Source organism: Bidens hawaiensis, unplaced genomic scaffold, assembly GCF_021521415.1.
Source record: "Bidens hawaiensis isolate Kalapana, Puna unplaced genomic scaffold, B.hawaiensis_p1.1 tig00036649_1, whole genome shotgun sequence".
Taxonomy (NCBI): domain Eukaryota; kingdom Viridiplantae; phylum Streptophyta; class Magnoliopsida; order Asterales; family Asteraceae; genus Bidens; species Bidens hawaiensis.
Window position 1 is genome coordinate 70,906 of NW_027496389.1, and position 24,795 is coordinate 95,700.

Below are 24,795 nucleotides of genomic sequence, written 5' to 3' on the forward strand. Positions count from 1 at the left end.
ACCAAATCGGAAGGCCCGCCTTTATGAGATTGGAGACGAGTGGAATTATGTTTATTTCAAGATTCTCTTCTTGATAAACCAGAGGCCTGCATCATAGTGTGTGTGACAAAGGTGAGTCAGTCACTAATTATATAATGTATATTCTATCACATGAAGGAACATAGGTAGGACACAGACCCAAGACAAAAATCCCAATGTCCGGGAAGATTAGTTGTGTTAGCATAAAGTGCATCTTGAACGTCCCTTCTATTGAGATATGTAAATATCCTCGATTGCAAACACGGGTCACCTGCTCTTAGGATTGTGTCAATCTGTTAAATTATTACCAAATACGTTAGACCCATTCAAGTGTGACTAGTCGACTAGCCGTCATTTTCAATAAGTGTAAACGAGTCTTATTACTCATATTGGTTTGCTAAAAAGGTTGATCTGAGCCAAGTTTAGAAATGTTTGAGCCTAAACATAAGCTTGAACTACATGATCTTCATAAAACGAGTTTAATAAGGCTTGCGAGCCTAAATAAGCCTTTATGTTTATATAATTATAGCAATTTTATTTAATATAATATATATATATATATATTACTAAATAAAACTAATTTTTGACAAAAAAAAACTAGATAATGTATATTAGTTATTTTTGTCCCATATTTTGATATAAGCTAAACAAGCCAAACTCAAGCTTGACTCAGATCATTTAAATTGTTGATTCCCAATAAAAGAAAGAAAAAAAGAATTATAAATCCTGATCACAATAAGAGGCATGCTCATACCGATGAATGTGCTTTCGAGTGTAACCCTCGAGGTTTAAATTGCTGAGATGAAGATGTTGTTGGCAACAAGCATTTGGGCAGAAGCAGGTCATCAGGTTGAACATCGTCACTAACTTCGTTTTCAACTCGATTGAAGACATCATTGCAACCTTGACCATCCGGAATGAACATATTCCCGGAGATACTTTGAGTCATTGCATACAGTTTTTTCTAGCATCAAAGTCTGGTCAGATATCGCGCCATGGACCATAAATATTCACCCGCGAGGACGCTAATGTCTATGTCTAATAACGGATTTCCAATCTACAAAAAACAGTTATAATACGTTTGTTCATTTGTTTATTAAGGAGTATCATATTATGTAAACAATGCCGAACATAAAAAAAGGTAACTGAAAAATATTTACAGCAATTGCTTTGAGGTTGATTTGAGTAACGTTTGGGGTCTTGTTATGCTCTAATATTAGTTCCGCTAGCTGTGGAATGTAATGGCCTGCAAAAACATTTGTTTAATTTAATAAATCAAATTAAATAATAAATATCTGACACTTTATTAATGTACCTGCATAGCTTTCTCCCGCCAAGAAGAACGGTGCGTCTTTGTATAACGGGAATTCTTCTAACCATTTTGTGACGAATACCAAATTATCAGATGCTGTCATTTTTTAAAACCAAAATTATTAATATAAAACATTATGCATAACCTTTTAAATTGTAGTTTAAATTACACAAAAAAAATATATTTTCAAAACCGTTAACATGTTAGAAACTTTAATGTAATCAAATCATTTAGATACGCATGATATAATAAGACAAGAGATAAGTTATTGTATACATCGATACAAATCAGCAGGTATGGAGTAAACGCTTTTTTTGTAAATCCAAGAACCAACACATTCGACTGTTTTAGGGGACGGCAAGTTGGACAATCAACAATAATTGAGTTATTGTCAAGAGAGGAATTTCTTTTTTTGTTAATATAACCAGATAAGTGTCAACGTTTATAATCGGTTAATGATGTAACCGAATAATAGCCACACGGTATAACCGTTAACTTAAACTTAGTTCATTATGTTCTCTAACTATGGAAGAAAAATACTTGGTCTAAATTTGACTTTTTTTCAAGTTATTCAATTACTTGAGAGTATCATAGAAATATTTTAATTTGACAATGATCTCAATTCAGTACAAAAAGGCAAAATGGTATTTTGTAAGTTCAAAAACTTACACAAAATGTTAAATTGTATTTTACTTAGAGCATGTGTGGGATTGAGTTTGAAAAATGTTTATTGGCTTATTGGTGTTTTTAAAAAGTCAATAACTTAAAATGTGCTTGGCAATCTCGAAAATCATTTTTATTTTAACGTTATGAAATGGTTAAAAGACAGTTTTATAAAAACCATAAATCATGACTTTTCAAAATGATTTTTAAAAAAAGCTAATAAGCATTTTTCAAACTCAACCCAAAACATGTTCTTATTCAATAGTGAGCATGCATGTGCATTCACCGATGAATAGAAATAATTGTTTGAATGCAACATATATCTTGTACTTAATGTATAATAATTAAACTTGTTTTCGTGTCGTTCCAATCTATGTAGTCTTCATCTGTTTTCGAGTAAGAGAAACCAACCCCGATGGGTGATTCGACATATAACATGTTGGATTCTGCCAATCAAAATTAAATGAGTTAAGTATAATAAGATTTATTTATACAAGAAAAACTTATTATACTGTAGTTTATTAGTGTATAAACTAGGGTATATACCCGCGTGACACGCGGGTGGAATAAACTGTCACTAAACATAATTAACTTAAACATCAATTTAAACAAACATAATGTTTCTTTAACTATTAAAACTTAATAGATTTACATTGTCACTAAACACATCACCATACCAACCAAAAAGTAATAGATTTACATTGTCTTAATATTAAAATTTTCAAATTACAGGAAGTTAATTTGAACATAACAAACATAATAAATTTAAACAACAAATTCAAGCAACACAATACTTCTTTAAATTTTCTGACCAAACGTTAACCATTTACATTGTCTAGATCTTAAAAGTCAAAAGTTACAATAAGTTAATGTACATCGAACAACCAAAAAACATCAACAAAAGACATAAACATGTACTTTCATATTAAACCGCCATCAACTTCTTTAAACATTCTACCAAAATAAACTCATTTTGCTTCACCACATGAAAATATAATAAAACATTAGCATCAATATTAAATATATTTAATAATTAGTAACATTTAAACATTTATAAAGTTGTTTTTATTAAAACAAAATAACATACAACAACAAACAAAGTAAAACGACAACATAAAACATCTTTCTAACTTAAACCATTAAACCAAAAACATATATCAATAAAAATCTTTTTTGGCCGTAATTTTATACATAACAAATTTGATATTCATTTAAAGCAACCCGTTTTGAAATATTTTCAAAATAGTTACAAAATATAAAAAAATTGGAATTAGTCAACTTCAAAAAGTTATGATTTTTTTTTGAGTTTTGACAAATCTTGCAACAAACTTTTAAATCAATGACATTAATATTTTGTTAAACTTGCAAAACATAAAAACGATTTACAAGACATTAATATTTTATTAAACTTGCAAAACATAAAAACGATTTACAATAAATGAATTTTTAAATAACTTTGGAAAGATTAAAAAAATTTATGTTGACTTTGAAAATATTTAAAGGTGAAAAAATATGATACAAAAATATATATACCATATATACATGTATTTTAATAAAAAATATATTAAAAACGTGGAAATTAATTGTTATATTAAAATGAGAATATTATTAAAGACATTACTTACGAACGTATATGAATATCCCGTACAAACATAAAATATAATAAACATGCATTTAAGATATTGACATTTTATGTTGAGTATATATTAGGAAAATGAATTAAATTAGAATATATTAAATGGTCGGTCAACAATATTAAAGAAAGGTATTAACTTTAATAATTTTAGAAAACACCGACCCACATTATAGTCAATTCCAAAAATAAATAAATAAATTATACTCAACTTATTTATTTGAAATTCGAATTATTAATTTGAATACACATAAAAAGTAATAATTATAAATAATGACTTTAAACTTTATTATATGATTTGATTAAATTAGAATATAATAAATTGTTATTTAAGTTATAAATCGGTTTACCAAAATTGTTAAAGAAATTTGTTATAGTCAAAGATCCTAAATACAAAAAATATTACAAAAATCATGGCATAATGTAATCTTGAAATTATTACTTTTTTAGTAGATCCATAATTAATATTATTTTATTACAGTCAAAGAAATATGCATTCAATTTTGTTAAAAACCCATTATCATTAATTGTGATATCTATGTCTAATTATAAATTGGTCAATGTAACATCCCGAAATTTCCAAAATGATATTAATTATATTACTTAATAATAGAGGGAAAGTTGATTCGGGTTCGGGAAATAAATAATAGAGTAGGAGTTGGTATGAGTCGGGCTAGTGTTGGATTAATGGAGACGGGTTAAATGAGAATGGGCCTTAGGTCCATGGGATTTCAGGGATATAAATATCCCCTAAACCCAAAATATCTTCATTTCCTTACTTTCTACACACACACACACACTCCAAAAACACACACACCATCAACACCGCCGCCGGGCCGAGGAGAGGAACGGGCAGATCCGAGAGAGAGAGAGAGAGAGAGCGATTAGTGTGTTAACAAGTTAAACGAGATCCAAACAAGCTCAAAAAGGTATGATTCTTGATCTTTGAAGTTTAAAGATCCAAGCTTTTTAGTGTATAAGCGACCGAAAATGGTCGGGAAGCGTAGTGGGTGATATTGAACCATAGCAAGGGTGTTAAAATCGCTCAAAATGCTGGACAGAAACCGAACAGCGGCTGATCTGGACAACTTCGCCTGCAACTGGGCAACTTCGCCTTCAAAGCGATGAACTTCGCCTGCAAGCTAAGTTCGCCTGATGAACTTCGCCTGCAAGCTAAGTTCGCCTGATGGCAACTTCGCTGTAAAGTTAAGTTCGCCTAACTGGTAACTTCGCCTGAGGCCAAGTTCGCCTGATGACAACTTCGCCTGAAGCCAAGTTCGCCTGATGGCAACTTCGCTGTAAAGCTAAGTTCGCCTAGCTGGTAACTTCGCCTAAAGCTAAGTTCGCCTAAGGTTAACTTCGCCTAGAGCTATGTTCGCCCGAGGGTTAACTTCGCCTAAAGTCAAGTTCGATTAGAAAATAAATTAAAAATCTAATGAAAAATGTGTTAAGACAGTTAATGGAAATAAAATTTTTCCAAGCTGACCTGGCAGCTCGACCCCAGCCAGGGGCTCTGCCCCTTGGACCCTGCTAGGGGATGCCGCCCCTAGACCCCGCTGCCAGGGGCGCTGCCCCCGGACCCCCGTTCGTTATGGGTAGTAGTTAAGACTGGAAAGATGATATGAGTAGTGATAGTTGTTTGATACATGTACTTGTTATACAGTCAGCCGTGCACAGCTGAAGAAAGGGATTACGATCAACGGTGAACGTAACCTTGTTCAGGTGAGTTTCTAGCCCCATTCCTTGTTATGTTTTCGGGGCTGTGTGCATACTCGATGTGTTGTTAATACATTTATCCTAAGTGATAAGTGTATGTCATATGTGATATGTGTGATAGATATGAATGATTGTTTGTCGGTACGCGAACGATCTTCGGATATTGCGCGTACTGTCAGGTTAAAAATAAAGGTACGAATATTATATATCGAAGATGTATGAATATTTCAAATGAATACTTGTCGGGGCGTGAACGATCTTCGGATATTGCACGTAACGACAAGGGGTATGGTTGTTAAATGAATGAGGTAAAGAATGCCTAGAGTGTTCTTATGTTATAATGTAAGTATGTGTATATAGGTACACGAATGGCATGTGAGTTCTACGTTCGACATAGTAAGTTAGGATGGCAAATCCCTCTAGCTTCTGTCGGACATAGACTCGGCTGGTAATGGCGTAGTTAAGGACTGCGAGCCTTATACGTGAAGTAGATGATATATGTAAACGTAGATAAGGACTGCGAACCTTATACGTAATGTAGATAGGCGTCAGCATAGGAAAGGACTGTGAACCTTATACGTGCTGTATTTGTAGCATAGGGGAGGACTGCGAACCTCGTACGTGCTATGAATTAGGTTGCAACATAGGGAAGGACTGCGAACCTTGTACGTGTTGTGGATTTATTTCAGCATAGGAAAGGACTGTGAACTTTATACGTGCTGATTTTGTAGCATAGGGGAGGACTGCGAACCTCGTACGTGCTATGAATTAGGTTGCAACATAGGGAAGGACTGCGAACCTTGTACGTGCTGTGGATGTATTTCAGCATAGGAAAGGACTGTGAACCTTATACGTGCTGATTTTGTAGCATAGGGGAGGACTGCGAACCTCGTACGTGCTATGAATTAGGTTGCAACATAGGGAAGGACTGTGAACCTTGTACGTGTTGTGGATGTACTATGGTATAGGGAAGGACCGCGATCCTTGTACGTACCATAAATGGTGAACATAGGTAAGGACTGCGAACCTTGTACGTGTTCACGACCTTGAGTACAGGTATAGACGGTGAACTATGAACGTACTCTCGGTAGACTGAGGTTAGTGATTGTAGATATGTATGTATGTATGGTAGCAAGTATGTATGTAGAACAGAAGGGTAACTAGTGAAGTATGGATATGTATCTACAGATATGTATGTATGTGTATGTATTGTATGGCGTTCGATTAACTAGAACTCACTCAGCGTAGCTGACTTTTAGTATGCACGCAGGTGAGCTGATTATAGAGTTAGCATGAGGATGACACACGGCATGGATTGAACGGCTGGCATCTGAAGAAAGAAGTAAAGATGTTTTAAATATAAAGTTTTGTGTTATGGTATCAAAGAAAAGATTTAATATTTTGTAACAAATGATTGATGTTTTATATTCCGCGAAAAGTTTTAATAAACTCTGATTTGAAGAACTGTGTTTATGAGTAAATCCGACGCTAAAGTAGGGTCACCGGGTTCGAGGCCTTACAGTCAACATATAAGATAGGGAAATTGTGAAGATTGAAAACTAATAAACAATAAATATTGACAATGGAAACAAAAATTTTACAAAACCAACTGTAATATATTTTTTTAGGATTCAAATTCAAATAATATTTTGAAATTTTATAGTGCATTAATTGTTACAGTTTCCATAACTAAATGATGACACATATTAGCATTAATTGTGACATTTATGTCTCATATACATTGGTCAAACAAAAAAGATGGAAATGTGTAAATGTTAGAAAATATAATGTATCTTACAATATAATAAAATAATAATGTTTTAAGTCAAATATATTGAAATATAAAAATGGTAAGGAGTAAAGGTTATTATTTCTGTCAAAATAAGATGTAATAATTAATTAGAAAATGTAATAAATTAATAATAACAAAATTACTAAAATTATAATAATTATTATAAATTATAGAGATTATCATTAATAAATAGATAAATATAAGATACAAAAATAAAATTTTTCTTTAATACATCGGTTCTGATTAAAATATATTAAATGGACAAAACCAACAACTATATATGATTGATTATATGAAAATCAAATAAATTACATGAATTGTGAAAAATAAAATACATGAATAATAACAAAAATATACATCAATATTAAACAAAAATAAGATTTCTTATCAACAAATCTTTAACCCATGAAATTAGCTATATCAAGTTGGGAATATAACCTGAAATGAGAAAATTAAATATTAATATTCATTTTACAAATAATAAATTTTAATCGTGGTAATGTTACATGTTATGAAATATTTACCCAGTAATTCATAAAATTCAACTTTAATTTAAATTTAAAAATTTATAAATTTTAAATTACATCGTTTTAGAAATAATATATTTTAGTGATGGTAATTTTAGACATTATGAATGTTTGTTTAATAAGCCATTTAAAAAGTTCAACTTAAAGTTAAATTGAACTTTAATATTTGACCAGACAATTTAAAAATGTTTGACCAACTTAAACGTTTGACCAACAATTAAATAAAAAAATCAACTTTAATTTAAATTTGGAAATTTAAACTTTTTAATCAAATCGTGTAACTTACCAACTTAAACGTTTGACCAACAATTAAATTAAAAAATCAACTTTAATTTAAATTTGGAAATTTAAACTTTTTAAATCAAATCGTTTAACTTACCAACTTAAACGTTTGACCAGCAATTAAATAAAAAAATCAACTTTAATTTAAATTTGAAAATTTAAACTTTTTAAATCAAATCGTTTTAGAAAATAATAAATTGTAATGATGGTAAGTTTAAACGTTTTGGAATATTGACTTACCATTTACAAATTTCAAAATTAACTTAAATTTGGAATTTAAATTTCGAAATTGTAATCGTTTTAGAAATAAAAAAAAGTAATCACAGTAATGCTATATGTTATGGAATGTTAAACCACTGACTTACAATTTATTATTGGCCTTACCGGAAAAAGAATAATGATAATGTCCATGGATGAAACTTTTTATTTGGAACCTAGAAGAATAACATGTAAAAGAAAAATACAGGAAAATATAAAACTTCAAATAAATATAAAACAACCATTGTTATAGGTATAACACATGAATCGAAAAACTTACCGAAAAAACGTAAATACGGAGAAATATTAGCTTAATCGCCCGTTTTTGATTTAGAACCTAAACCGATTTAAAAAAAATCAGTTGACAATGAAAATAAAGATAAAAAGATTAGATCTACAATAACCGGAAGTAAATATGATGTTGCCGGAAAAAGATATAACATTGCCGAAAAATCATATAACATTGTTGGCCATTAAAGTATAATATATAACCTTACCGGAAAACGATTAATCTCGATCTACATTACCGGAATATAGAAGATGGTGGATGGCGGAGTTAGAGAGAGAGAGAGAGAGAGAGATTAAATACAAACAAAAACGGAAAACAAAAATCTTACCGGAAAACCGTAATAACTTCAAAATATCAATTCAATCTTGGATTTTGATATACAACCTAAAGAGATTATTACAAAATCATATAACAATTAAAATAAATATAAAACCATATTGGAAAACCTTACCGGAAAAAGATATTACCTTGCCGGAAAAATTAAATAACATTGTTGGCCATTACCGGAAAACGATTAATCTCAATCTAAATTACCGGAATATAGAAGATGGTGGAGTTAGTAATTAAGCCGAGAGAGAGAGAGAGAGAGAGAGAGAGAGAAATTAAAATGATGGTGGAAATTTCTAAGGTTTAAATAGTTTGTGAAATGACACATGACAGCATATTAAAGAGTTTTAGAAAAGAAATGAGATGACATGGAGGCCTAGGTGGACACCCTAGTAGAAGGACATGTGACAAAATTGTGTTGATTTAATAAATTAGTAAGATTATACCTAAATTCCAAGAGTGTTGATTCAAGACAAGAAGTCCATCTTCACCGATTTGAAATGGCCCGGTTTCCATGAATGCCCCAAAACCAAGTGAAGAACATCCAGGACCTTCAACATATAATCAAATTAATATATACGTACATACATGCAGTCATGCAACATGCTGCATATATAAATAACATATATATAGTACAAAAAATAAACCTTCTAGTATAAACTAATTAATAATTAAATATATTTTATTCGTTTAAAATATGAAGAGGTATGTACCTGCCTCGACACCGAGCGAGGCGGGTCAACCCACAAGATATAGACAAGAGGCTTGAAATCAAGACATTATGAAGGCACAAAGCCAAAACCTATGCGCATGGCGCATATCACATATGCTCATGCATATCACATGCTCATGCATCACATATGCTCACGCATCACATATGCTCACGCGTATCACATGCTCACGCACCATATATGCTCACGCATATCACATCTGCGCGTGGCGCATCCGCGCGTGGCGCATATCACATCTGCGCGTGGCGCATCTGCGCGTGGCGCATATCACATGCTTGTGCATATCACATCTGCGCATGAAACATCTGCGCGTGAGAATAAAGAGAAGACCTCGCGCATCCTCAGGATAGGCGCATATCACACATGCACATAATCAACCTCGTCCTTATCCAAATCAGGATTAGGGCAACCTTGATTGTGCACGTCAGACAACCTTCCAGAAGGTATCTTTTTAAGGAATAAGAATATGCTGATGTTAACAGCTGCCAATGAAAGGTGGACAACTCAGCAAAACCCATGTGCAATTAATCAATGAAAAAGCACCAGGTGTCCCAAGGACACGTGGCGCGAAGCAATAGGAGGAGGCCAACAAGGCCCTAATTGGGTCTGAGCCCAATCATTGGAAACCCTAACACTATAAATACCACATCAACTCCACAAGGAGAGGTACGCCCTATTACACAGTATTCAGCTATATTAAGCAATACACTCCAATTTCCTTACTCTCAGATTATTATCTTCTCCTACAAACTCTTATTCTCACACCGGAGGGTTACCCCAAAAAAGGACCCCTCTGTCCCTTTCTGAGGGGTAAGTTTACGGTGCTGTTCATTTTGTAGGTGGAAGAATCCAGATTCCAGAGAACCGTCGGTGAAATAACATAATCACACCCGAGGAAAGTAGATCGTCTACCAGTGAGTCGATCCACGGTTCTTCATTGGCGCCATCACCTGTTACAACGGCAACAAAATCTCATCAGTTCTATAAAAAAAAAATTTTTTTTTCACCATGGTTTCTGGTGTTCGTAACAGCGATCAAGTTCTGGAGGATATTTAGCGTGAGGATGTTAATGAGGGACAGTAGTTTCTGAGGGTGCCGCGTGATTCTACGCGCACCACCAGTAACCATCCCTTCATCACAACTCCTCATGGCCAGACTGAAACTCCTCCAGACGATCTCACGTTCCAAAATCTTACCGGCGCGAAACAAAAAGGACCAATGGGTCCAGAAGATGAAACCAATGACCCTAAAGAATGGCTCATAAACGAGCAACGACGTCTAATGGACAAGTACAATGAGATGGTCAAACAGAAAAAGTTAGCCGACTTAACACAAAGGCTAGCGTTTGACAAGCAAACCATTCAAGGAACAAAAAGGGCGCGCGCGCCGGAAGAGGGTCACTCTCTTCACACTGAACACGCTGAGTTTAGTGATGAAGAAGTGCACAGCATGAGGAAGACGCGAGATACTCATGCAGGAGGCTCACAGCTCCGCGCGCACGTGAACATGGCGCCTGGAGCCAAAGCCGATCTGGATCTGTACACACCATACAGCCCACCAGTGAGAGGGCAAATGGACGTCACCACACCGTACAGGCCAGCCATCTTGGTGAAACATTCAAAATTCACTGAGCGCATCGCGAAGGCCCCCATTCAGCACAAAACCAAGATGCCAAGTGGTTTGGGCAAATATGACGGCACAACAGATCCAGACGATTTCTTACAAGGTTTTTACAACACTGGAAACCTAGAAAGCTGGACGATGCCAACATGGTGTCACATGTTTGCTCGCTGCCTCACGGGCGCGGCGCGTGTCTGGTTCGAAAGCTTGCCTACTGGGCAAATCGATGGGTTCGAGGAACTATTGGAAAAGTTCCAAGCTCACTTCGTACAACAGCGCAGACACACGCGCGACCCTGATGACATCATGCACTGCGTGCGCAGGAATGATGAAACGATTGAAGACTACATAACTCGTTTCAATCAGGAGTCTCTGGCAATCGGAGGTATCACTGAGCAACTATTGCGCGTGGCCTTTATACAAGGCGCGCGCAGTGATCAACTCCGCCGAGCTCTCGTAAGCAGAGATGGCATGCCAACCACTTGGGCCAAGCTAATGGAAGCATCGCGAGTCTTCGCGAGAAATGAAAAGCAAATTGCCCAAGATAGAGCGAGAGAAAGAGGGCATCAAGCAGAGGCACCGCGCAGCAACGAAAGAAGGGGCAAACAGAACACTGTATGGTCCAGGTTGCAACCAACCAGTTTTTCTCCCGCAGAAAAGCAGGCGCAACCAAGCTCACCTCAGCCCCAAAAAGACATTCGTAATCGCGGAGAAGGTGATAAGAGGGAAGGCGGCAGAGATCCTAACAGACCTCTGCCAAGAATATGGACTCCCCTCACTAAAACGCCTTCACAAGTGTTGAGCACTGAGAATGTCCAGTTCAAAAGCCCCAAGCCACTACACTACAAGGGACCATCAAACAGTGGCAAGTACTGTGAGTTTCACAAGTCCACAGGACACAACACTGATGCATGCCATCACTTGAAGGATGCAATTGAAAAAGATGTGAAATCAGGCAAGCTGGCCCACCTGGTGAAAAACCCAAGACCAGAAAATGAACAACCAGAAGGAGCCTCTGCCAACAAAAAGTTCAAAAGAATCTGTGTAGCCGAGGGAGGAAGGCAAGGGCAAAGATCAAGAAAGAGAAGCGCGCAAATCCAAGGAGATTGGCGCGAGCAACAAGTAATCATCCCAAGAATCAGGGGGGGCCCTTCTATCAGCAGTCCTCTTGTCATCACTACACATATTGCTCATTATGAAGTGTCAAAAGTCCTGGTGGACACTGGCAGCGAATCAGACATCATGTATGAGCAATGTTTCAGAAAACTTGATCCGGCAGACCAAGCAAGGCTTGAAATTGTGAATGCACCAATCTCTGGTGTTTCAAATGAAATCATTCATCCCCTAGGTCAAATACAATTTGAACTAACCATGGAGGATGAGAAACACAAGCGAGCCGAAGTTGTCAACTTCTTGGTCTTACCCACCACTTCATGCCACAATATGATCTTGGGTAGGGGAACGATTGCCCAATTCAACGCCATACCGTCGCCAGCGCACGGCGCGTTGGGGTTTCCAACACCAACAGGTGTAACTTTTGTATACCGAGATCATTTGTGTGCAGTGGCAAGTACTCCGCGGGAAAGGAGAATGAAACTTCCAATGGCAGACAACGCGCCAGAGGAATGGATTCTCAACCCAAAATTCCCGGAGCAAACAATCACAATTGGCGCTGCGATATCAGACGACACGAGGTTGAGAATGAAAAGATTGCTCACAGCATATATGTCGGTCTTCGCGTGGCAACACTCTGATATGACAGGGGTTCCGCGAGACCTGGCGCAACATTCTCTCAACACGTTCAAGTCTGTAGAGCCAATTGCTCAAAAGAAGAGAGTTATGGGGGATGAGAAGGCGAAGGCCATGAATGAGCAGGTTGAGGATCTACTGCGCGCAAACATCATCCGCCCGATACGATACCAGACATGGGTAGCCAATCCTGTGATGGTAAAGAAAAGTAACGGGTCGTGGAGGATGTGCATTGACTTCAAGGACCTCAACAAAGCATGCCCAAAAGATTGTTACCCCCTCCCAAACATCGACGCAAAGGTGGACTCCGTGGCGCCATTCAAGCTCAAATGTTTCCTGGATGCCTACAAGGGCTATCACCAGATTCAAATGGCACCACAAGACGAGGACAAGACTGCCTTCAGAACCGACAAGGGAGTTTTTTGTTACACAAAAATGCCCTTTGGTTTGAAGAATGCGGGAGCCACCTACCAAAGACTTATGGATGCCGTTTTCAGCGAGCAAATTGGAAGAAACCTAGAAGTCTACGTGGATGATTTGGTGATCAAAAGCAGGGAGGAAAAACAAATGCTCAAAGACATCGAAGAAACCCTTGGGCGCCTAATGGAAGTTAACATGAAGCTCAATCCGAGCAAATGCGCTTTCGGCGTACAAGAGGGAAAATTTCTAGGTGTAATGGTCACCAAGGATGGTTTCAAGGTGAACCCAGAAAAGGTGGAGGCCATCCTTGACATGCCCTCGCCATCCACCATGAAAGAAGTCCAAAAGTTGAATGGGAGATTAGTATCAATCAATAGGTTCCTAGCGAACCATGCAAGCAAATCTACCCCATTCGTTAATACATTGAAAAACTGCCTAAAGAAAAGCCAATTCAAGTGGACTCCTGAGGCCGAGCAAGCTTTCAGTGAGATTAAAGAATGTTTGATAAATCTGCCCGCGCTCACAGCTCCACTTCCTGGTGAAACTTTGACATTGTACCTATCAGCAGGAGAGCGCGCCATCGGCGCAGTATTGTTGGTGGATCGTAAGGGAATCCAAACGCCAATATACTATGTGAGTCGGGTGCTGACAGATCCTGAGACGAGCTACTCCATCATGGAAAAGTTAGTTTTATCACTAACACACGCGTCGCGCAAGCTTCATAGATATTTCAATGGTCATCCTATTGAAGTTCTAACGGGTTACAACATCCAGCAAGTCTTGCGGCGCCCCGCGCTCTCGGGAAGGCTGACAAAATGGGCGCTGGAATTAGGAGAACACACGATCGCCTATAAGCCCCGCCCAGCAATAAAGGGACAAGTCTTAGCTGATTTCATCGCGGAAATTCCAGAAGGAAAAATTGAAGAGGCTCAGCGCGAGGTAGACCCTCCGCGAGCCAATGATGAAGAAAATGTTTGGAGATTATTCACTGACGGAGCTTCAAACAACGAAGGGTCCGGCGCAGGCCTCAAACTGGTGGATCCAGAGAATCATGAATATACTTACGCCATCAGGTTGGACTTCAAGAGCACCAACAATGAAGCTGAGTATGAAGCTCTGCTGGATGGCCTGCGCATCGCGCACAAATTCGGAGTTAAAAAGCTAGAGGCCCATGTTGATTCATACTTGGTAGCAGCACAGGTCAATGGCCTTTATGATGCCAAGGAGAACACCATGCCTCTGTATCTAGAGCTGGCGAAAAAACTCATCGAGCAATTTGACTGCTTCAGAATCATTCATATTCCGCGCAGTGAAAACAAATCTGCCGACGCGCTGAGTAAGATGGTATCAACCAGTTTCGATCACTTTGGCAAAGATGTCAGGGTAGAAGTAATGAGCAACCCGTCGGTGGTAGCGAAGTCTGTCCTTGTAACTCATACAACCCCTTCATCATGGATAACTCCAATAATGGAATTCTTGAAGGAGGGAAAGGTACCAGACAATCGCGCACATGCAAGGAAGATAAGGCACAAGTCGCAGAACTATGAACTGCTTGATGGTACATTATATCGACGCTCTTATCTTGGACCGCTCATGAAATGCCTAGATGCTGAGGAAGCAAGCTATGTGATCAGAGAGATACACGAAGGAATCTGTGGAATACATGCTGGCCCGCGCATGGTGGTTGCCAAGGCAATGAACGCAGGTTACTATTGGCCAGGCATGTACTTGGACGCTTTAAAAGAGATCCAAAAATGCAAAGCGTGTCAGAGCTATGCGCCAAACACCATGCGGCCAAAGAACAACTTGATTCCGGTGACCTCCACATGGCCCTTCCACAAATGGGCAATCGATATTGTGGGTCCCCTACCGCAAGCGCAAGGGCGAGTAAAATTTTTGGTAGTGGCAGTAGACTATTTCACAAAATGGGTCGAAGCCAAGCCACTAGCAAAAATCACAGCCGAGGCGATGAAGCAGTTTATTTGGAGCCACATCATATGCCGTTTTGGCTTTCCCATGGAAATTGTGAGCGACAATGGCAAACAATTCACTGACAAGAAGATATCCAGCTGGCTCAAGGAATTGCGCATCAACCAAATTTTCACTTCAGTATACCACCCTCAGGGGAATGGCCAAGTGGAGCGCGCGAACCAAAGCTTGCTAAATGGGCTGAAGAAAAGGTTGGAGGGAGAATCCCATTCTTGGGTCGACGAGCTACCTAATGTCCTGTGGGCGCACAGGACATTAAGCAAAACCAGCAATGGCGAATCCCCGTTCAGCCTAACCTATGGAACGGAGGCAATGATTCCAGCAGAAATTGGATGCCCTTCCCATAGAGTGCTCATGATGAACAAGATTGATAACGAGCGCGAAAGGAGGTTGGATCTCAACTTGCTTGAAGGGCGCAGAGAGGCGGCTATCATCAGTGAAGCCAAATACAAGAAAAAACTGGAAAAATATTACAATCAGCGCGTGAAAGAATGCCACTTCAAGAAAAATGATTTTGTCCTTCGAAACAATGAAGCTAGCCGCGCGAAACTCCCGGGAAAAATGTCCCCCAATTGGGAGGGACCTTATCAAGTCTCGGAAGAATTGGGAAAAAGGCGCATACACTTTAAAAGATTTGAATGGAAAGAAGATCCCGCGCGCATGGAACGCGGCACAGCTTAGAAAATGTTTCATGTAAAAAATGTCAAGTTTGTAATCAAGGCTTTTTAAGCCATTATGAATAATGATACGCGCTATCTTCTCTTAATGTGGATTCTACTACCTTTTGCATACATGTTTCACACTTCCCTTTATTAATTTTGAGCAATATGACAACATTGTATTGACATCAAAACAAAAATAAAACGAAGTAAAACATACATGCGCGAGCTTCAAGCTCAAACGCGTTAACGAGTCTTAACTCTAAAACGTCAGGGCCTTAGCCCAATAATATGAGCCTTAGCTCAGGGCCTTAGCCCAATAATGTGAGCCTTAGCTCAAATCACTCACAACATCCATCCTACATGCTGCGCAACCTGACCATAAAAATACCTAAGCACAACTAAGGCAAAGCAAATGCCAAAACATAGTTGTTAAGGTCTCAGGTCAAGGTCGCGCAAGAAATTGTAATGGATATCTGAGTAACACATACTGACACGTAAAGGCTAAAAAACTCATAATTCCCTATAATAAATGCGCGATAACGTCGCGTAAAAGAGGAATAATGAAACGCCAAAGCACGTGTCAACATAATCAAGATATGGCAAAATCACTTACAATATGACAAGGATTAAGTATAATAATTTCCTTACAACCTTGTTCTTATTTCAACGTGCAAGCATATCTTATATTCAACAAGCAAACATGCAACATAAAGAGATGAATGGAGAATGCGCAAAATGCAAATAAGGGAAAAACAAAATTTCATTCCAAAGCATTGAAATTTACAAGTTTACAAGATGATGAGATACAAACTACAAATATAAAAAAAAAAAATACATGAAGGGCTTCTCAATTCTCCACATCGACGTCAGCCTCTTCATCGTCCTCATCACCGCCCTCAGCATCTGGCGCAGCCCGCTCCTCGTCATCTCCAAACTGACCATAGTCAAGTTGTTCGTCCTGAATGGAGTCTTCTATCACAATAGTGTCAGGAGCGGATCCTTTGGCCACGCCAGAGCCGCTAGCCGAGTCAGCGTTCCCCGCGCCATCATCGCCGCCACCAGCCCCTTCGCACTCGTCAAGTAATTTCTTTAGCGCGCCGAGATCGGGCTGGTCAGCAAGCGCGGATATCTGGAAATCATAAGGAAAAATATGAGTACAAAAAGACTTGGAAAATAAATCAAAGTAATCTCATTAAAGTTAAAATACCTGCGCAAGGATAGGAATGGGAGTATTCAAATACTTCTCCCCCATCTGGGCCATATCCGCGAAGACAACGTCGAGCTGGTAAGGGTAGTCGGATGAGTTCTTCTTCAGTGCGCTATATTCACAACCATCCTTGAACCCTTCAGCTCGACCCACCAAGCGCGAGGCAGCGTTGCAATCCATCACAAGGGCCTGAAACTCGTCTGAGTATTTCATCGCATAAGCGCAACGAGTCATACCCTGTGAGACTAGCCATTGGCGATCCTGCGCGAGAGAAGAAACAGTCGTCTCGAGGGCAGGAATCTGAGAGTTTAACAACTCAACAGTTTCCTTGGTCTGTTTCAGCTCCTCTTTGTCGAACGCTGCTGCCGCCAAGGCTTCTTCCTTTTCCGCTCGCGCAACATCGAGTGCTTCCTGGCTAGACGCTGCCGTCGCCAAGGCTTCATCTTTTTCGGCCCGCGCGGCCGCCAGCTCCTTCTTCAGGCGCGCAACCTCACTCTCCAATGATGATTTGTCAGTTATAGACTGGACAAGAGCTTGGTCACGCGCTTCCGCGTCCAGCTCCAAGTCGCGCACTCTACGCGCGTACTTGGCCGCGTCCGCCTCGGCCGCCTGTAGCTTTTCCCGTCAGCCTGTAGCTCATGCCCGCGCTTCACGAAGGCGGTGTTGGCACTTGCTCTGTTCTCGCTGAGCTCTGCTTGGAGTTTCTCAGCTCTCTCTCGAGCATCAGAAAGATGCCAAGCAGACACTTTAGCCTCTTGCTTGGCTTATGCAAGAGCATCACGTACCTTTACGTAATCATAGCGAAGCTCTTGGGAGGCAGCAAAGAAGGCCGACCCAGCAAACAGATGATCGTTGAGCAAGTCATCGCGAGCGCGGTCCTCCTGAAACCTCCTTTCAGCTGGAGGCACAGAATGAGCCCAGAAGTCCGCACACACACCCATGGACTGAAATGTGCTGTCCTCAGTAATATTCCATCTCGGGCGGTAAATGTGATCGGCTTCCTGCAAACACAAAGTAATGATCTAAGTCATCAAAACACTAATATGGAAGTCCGCGCAGCGGAGCAAAAACGAACCAATACCTGCGGGGATGAAGCAGAAAAGTTAGCGCCGGCCCCACGAGAAGACTGCGCCGCGAAATCTCGTGGCGCTGCAGGGCTGGCGCGGCCACTGTCGGAGTCTTCAACTTGAACCTCCTCACCCTCTGAAACAGGCCTTTTCTCCTGCGACCTAGAAGAACCAAAATCAGTCTCGCGAGGAGGGCTGTGCGCAGGAGGAGGTGAGGGAGGTCTCGACGCCGCCAGGTCGGCGCGTAATACGGCCTCCTGCTCCTTAGTAATCCCGATGAGGGGAGATTCAGCGCTTGCGGGAGCAGGAGCAGAACCAACGGCGCTGGCACCGGCGCCAGCAGTGCCGCCAGTAGCTTGTACGCCAGCAATGACTCCTATGAAAAAATCAACAAAAAGAAATGGTTCTGACTTGATCTAAAAAGATAAAAGTTAGAAAATAAAAGCGCAATACATACCTTGGCGCAACGCCGTTCGCGAGTTAAACATCGCCATGAAGTCCATTCTCCCCTTTTTTGAGGGTAAAACAGGGGACTTCGAAGCGACCTCCGGCGCAGCCTCGGCACCTTGTTGCGCCTGAGGTTGATCCACCAAGGTCGCCGGCTCTACAAACATTTGAGTAAGCAAAGATTCATTAGTAATTCTATCAGAATCGCGCGCATAGAACCATAAAGGATAAGCAAAGTATACCTGTCGAAGAGGAAACGGCAGGCGCAACGCCGCTTCCCTTTTCCGCCGCGCGGAGGGAGGAGGTAGCGGCACCATACCTCGTGTGGACAGGAGGTCTGCCCACTTTTTGAGGCAGGGAAGACAAGGAAAACTTGGTGGTAAACTCCCGGGTTTTCTCAAGTCCCTTCGCCTGAGTAGGAGGATCCTGAACAACAGGGGCATCATCTTTCTTCTGTTTCTTACTGGCCCCTGCGCCAGTTTTCCCTTTAGCCTTACGCTTTAGTTGGGGCACCTCAGCCTCCTCCTCCTCCTCCTCTTCCGCGAGCTCCAGCTCGTAGTTCTCAAGCGCGTCTACAATGCACGCAACAGAGAGGTTAGCCAAATCTGGTATCATAAAGGCATAAGCATAAGTACAAAGGCTTACCAGCCGCGTCGCTGTCAAAGCGAAATCCCAGATCAACAGGGATGAACATGTCATCGAAGCGATCGGGGAAGCCAACCTCCCCAGCGCCCAGCGCGACGGAGCCACCCTCCATATGCTCATCATAGGCGGCGTGGACATACTCCTTGCTGACTGCACAAAACAAGTCAAATGATATCAGCAAAACGAATTATATTCGCGCAGAAGTAATACAATGAGTTAACTTACACAAGCCGTCAACTTGGATAACGGGCTTAGTCGCGCTGTCGGCCTACCTCCTGCTCATACCAACCCCCACCAGCGCCTCCTCGCAAATGTTCTTGGCGGGGGATGGTTCGGCAGTCAACTTTTTTACCCAGGCGCCAGTTGGGTTCTTGAAGACACCCACATCCGCAGGCGCAGAAGAGATCGCGCGCATGGTCATGCGGATGGGGATCACACCAGCCCTGATATAGAAAAATCTCTCAGACCAGTCATGAAGGCTCTTGAATGAAACAGTGCAGCATTTGACCTTCTGACTGCGAGGAATAAATGAGAACCAAGAATCTTGGATCTTGGGCTTATAAAAAAACTGAAAGCGCCGAGGGGTGGGCTCCTCGCGCTGATATTTGCACATGAACTCAAAGTGAGTCATGCGCACGAGTCCAAACGGATGGACTTGGGATATATGAATCCCATAAAACTTAAGCAGCGCACCCACAAACCTTGTCATCGGGAGACGAAGGTTGCAGTGGGTGAAAAAATGGCAATAAAGGGATATATAGCCGGTGGGCGGGTCCGCCGCCGTTTGCCCGGCCGCCGGCAGCATGCAGCCATACTCAGGGAGAAAACCCTGAGAGGCGATAAGGCTGTCAAAATCGGCCTGCCTCAGTTTGCAGGGGATCTCATCCCACTTCTTCACTGCCTTGGTCTTCCCTACCTCCTCCGATGAGGCCTCAGCAGCCTTCTTCCCCTTGCCGGTCTTCTTCAACGTAGACATTACTAGCGATTTCACACGGCGATTGCTGGGGGAGGTTGTGTTGTCTGGGCTATCAGACATACTACAGAGTCAGGCACAAGTTGCTTCTGAACAACGGAAATCTATCGGAATACAAAGCTCTGGATAAACAACAAAGAAGATGAAGAATAAAAACTCTAAGGGATTGCTTTTATAGCCCCAGAAGAGAGAAAATTTGGTACTGATCGGACTTCACGCGCCCCCACTCGCAGGTGTAAGCCAACGCGAGCGCGACACGTGTCCCTAACACTGTGTGAGGGGACACGAAAAGAAACGATACAGGTGCTGCCAGAGTTCACGCGCCACCATTCGCAGGTACGGACCAACGCGAGCGCGACACGTGTTCCTGACACTATGTGAGGGGACATGAAAGGCAACTGTAGCACCTTGAGCACACGAAAAGTCTGACACGTCTCCATCACTGACGCATGTCAGCAACAACCAACCACGTACAGGGACGATTCGTTTTCAACCAAAAGGATAGAATTTCGCGCACCGATGAGTAATAAGAAGAAAAGACAAAACCCTATTAAAAGAGCAAACTATTAAGTCTAATATCTATCTTACCTCGCTCGCGTGAGACAAGATACACATTAGACTGGGGGGGCTTGAAGAGGTATGTACCCGCCTCGACACCGAGCGAGGCGGGTCAACCCACAAGATATAGACAAGAGGCTTGAAATCAAGACATTATGAAGGCACAAAGCCAAAACCTATGCGCATGGCGCATATCACATATGCTCATGCATATCACATGCTCATGCATCACATATGCTCACGCATCACATATGCTCACGCGTATCACATGCTCACGCACCATATATGCTCACGCATATCACATCTGCGCGTGGCGCATCCGCGCGTGGCGCATATCACATGCTTGTGCATATCACATCTGCGCATGAAACATCTGCGCGTGAGAATAAAGAGAAGACATCGCGCATCCTCAGGATAGGCGCATATCACACATGCACATAATCAACCTCGTCCTTATCCAAATCAGGATTAGGGCAACCTTGATTGTGCACGTCAGACAACCTTCCAGAAGGTATCTTTTTAAGGAATAAGAATATGCTGATGTTGACAGCTGCCAATGAAAGGTGGACAACTCAGCAAAACCCATGTGCAATTAATCAATGAAAAAGCACCAGGTGTCCCAAGGACACGTGGCGCGAAGCAATAGGAGGAGGCCAACAAGGCCCTAATTGGGTCTGAGCCCAATCATTGGAAACCCTAACACTATAAATACCACATCAACTCCACAAGGAGAGGTACGCCCTATTACACAGTATTCAGCTATATTAAGCAATACACTCCAATTTCCTTACTCTCAGATTATTATCTTCTCCTACAAACTCTTATTCTCACACCGGAGGGTTACCCCAAAGAGGACCCCTCTGTCCCTTTCTGAGGGGTAAGTTTACGGTGCTGTTCATTTTGTAGGTGGAAGAATCCAGATTCCAGAGAACCGTCGGTGAAATAACATAATCACACCCGAGGAAAGTAGATCGTCTACCAGTGAGTCGATCCACGGTTCTTCAAAATACATGTTCAAATCTTTCTTGTTAGACTTAGACATTTCTTTTAGGCGGAAGAAAAAATGTGAATAGAAAAAATGAAACCTCCATTGAGCCACAATGTTACGGGAAGTGAAGAATGGTTAGATGAAGCTGCATCGATGAAGTAATAAAAAAGTGATCGACCATGCTCTTTATTCGTGACAATATAACCAGAATATTGATTAAAGGAGTAATTACTCGGTTGCCCAGGCAATGCTTTTATAAGCTCGGCGTTACACCATTGCAAGAAACAAATACAGAACACCAATAACGTTGCAAGAATTAAGATCCATGATAAAGGGCACGGTTTTGATTTAGAGTATGTCCATTTTTATTAGTGAAACATGTGCTATATATATGTGTAAATCGATACCATTGAAGATAACGAGTTTGTCTTTTCTTAATAAGTTCGATCTTTGTTTACATGCAACATATGGGGACTGAAACAAGGGTAGTAATTTGGTTGTTTATAGAATTATAGGAAAGTATTCGGCTAAAGAATTAAGATTCTTGGTTTTTTAAACAAAGTTAGATTCTTGAAAGTGTCACATAGTGGCAGTGCCACCAACGGCATTTAAAGAAAATAAACATGAAGGATCTTTAGTATTCGAGTACTAAAGACATGTAATTTGGTTGTTTATAGGAAAGTATAATGCAGGAAATGTAATTTATATTTCTAAAGCGAGTGCCTACAAACTGATCACTACTAGAGAAGACCCCTTATGAATATTTCAAAGGATCAAAACCCGCTCTCTAACACTTACGGATTTTGGTTTATCTGTCATGTGAAGACATCTCCAAACATGAAACACCGGCCACTTAAGAAACTTGATGGTTGTTATTGCTTAAACATGTTAAAAACCCTCCAATGCATGTAACATGTTTTAGAGATAATTTAGGGTATGACCATTAATAATTTGATGATTGGAAAGGAGTTTTAGGTTGGAGTTGGAATATAATTAGGCGTTGAATCCGTAACTTCAAAAATTTGTATACAATTGTAGAAATATCTTGTTAAAGGTTATTATATACTTCCTTCGTCCCATTATAAGTGTCATAGTTTGATTTTTCTAGTCTTTCTTGTTTAACTTTGACCGACAATATTTTTGTTTGTGTTATATAATACTTGATGTAAAATATATGAATGGATTGGGTTTTAAACGTATATTACATTGATATAATTTTCATCAAATATTATATGATACGAACAAAAATATTTACGGTCAACGTTGCAAAAGAAAGACTTGAAAATTCAAACTAGGACACTTATAATGAGACGGAAGGAGTAATATATATGCGTGGAAATCTATTTAAGTCTATTACATAGACTATTCAACTTGTCTACATGAAAAACCAAACAAAGTTATATAGTGGTCAAAAGAGTCAATCTCAATAGATGTATAGAATACGGTTGCACAAAAAATAAAATTTTATTAAAATTTTAACTCGTGTCGGATGCTTGTATATCTTTAGGTTAAGCTTGGGATATTAGTTTCTATAGTTTAATGCACATTTAAGTGTGGTCGAAGTATTGAAATTATTCAAACATGATATTATGCAAGTTTGTGCACAAATGAGATGATTATATGTTAGATCTTGTGTATGAATGAATTTTTGTGTTGAGTGAATAATTAGATACTAATGTTGTACATTATGTATCTTAAAGATTTATGTTTTCAACAAGCTAGGTGTCTTACACTCTAAACTCGAACAAGTTATATTCATTATCCTTTCATGAAAATCAAAGTATAAGGATGGTTAGTAGTGGATTAAAGACTTACGATGTTAAACCACATGTGCCAATAAGTTTTATATATTGTAATAGTGATATTACGTAGACAACCTGTACCCGCTTATAGTTAGTTGGTACGTAATAATGTGGGTACTGTGGTCTAGTAGTTGTTTTAACCCGTTTAATGGTATTAATTCAAGTGGTATAATATAAAAGGATATTGACATGTACATTATGATCATTTAACTTTCACCAAATTACACCCGTGACAACGTTCATCACACAATAGTGAATTAACTCCGTCACATTACACCAGTAAAAATATTTATCAAACAAGGATGATTTAGTTACCATCATATTACAATGATAGGACTTAAATCATGAGATAGTGTGAGGGGTAAAACCTACAATGATAACATGTCGATGTTTTTAAGCTTCTCATTATAGACGACGTTAGCGAATTTCCATACCCTAGTTGATGTGTTTTTAGCATTCATATCACGGTGGGAACTTGGTAGGGGAGAAGCTGAAGTTCATTGATAGGAATCATGGTACTAAGTGGTTCAAGAAAATAGGCCATAGCTTCATTCTTGTCAATTGTCATGCTATGAGCTATGTGAAAAGCAATGAAAGATAATACCTTTAACAAGGCATATAAGGGTGCGAATAAAACTATGGAAGAAATTAAGGTGAACTTGGTTTCTATTTCTATGGATTACCAAGAGGGTGAAATTTAGCTTGTTCACTTGGATTGAATGATTGACTGATGTAATTTTGAGTTAAACCTGTTTGCTTTCTAGTTGTTAACTTTTAATAACTATATTTACCTTGGCATTCAAATTTCACACTTTAAAGGTAGCCTTTCAAAAGTTTGATTACCCGTGTTTTTTTTAGAATGATTAATTTGGATCATGGACAGGACATTAGCCCGCTCGCTCATCTTTATTCTCTAAATACTAAAGATCATTCTTAGAATCCATGTAAATGAAAACATCTAGCCTAACCTAAAACCTTCTTTATTTTTTCCATCGTAAATGAGATTTAAACCCAAAACTCGCTTTTAAAATCGAAGACTTTGGATGCGTAGGAGTCATTGGCTACCTATGACTTTTTTGAGTTATTTTCATTTTATGTAATTATCTACCTATCTACCTAT

At 39.8% G+C, this 24,795-nt stretch overlaps 1 pseudogene across 1 annotated transcript; it reads right to left on the minus strand.

Annotated features, from left to right (window-relative positions):
- On the minus strand, positions 1-22,190 carry LOC143588641 (serine carboxypeptidase-like 45; annotated as a pseudogene). Its single transcript, XR_013145140.1, has 7 exons — positions 21,971-22,190; positions 9,264-9,368; positions 2,344-2,439; positions 1,334-1,426; positions 1,179-1,264; positions 773-1,075; positions 1-311 (listed from the first exon to the last, which is right to left on the minus strand). The product of XR_013145140.1 is annotated as a serine carboxypeptidase-like 45 (transcript).
- Positions 22,191-24,795: the final 2,605 nt, after the last annotated feature.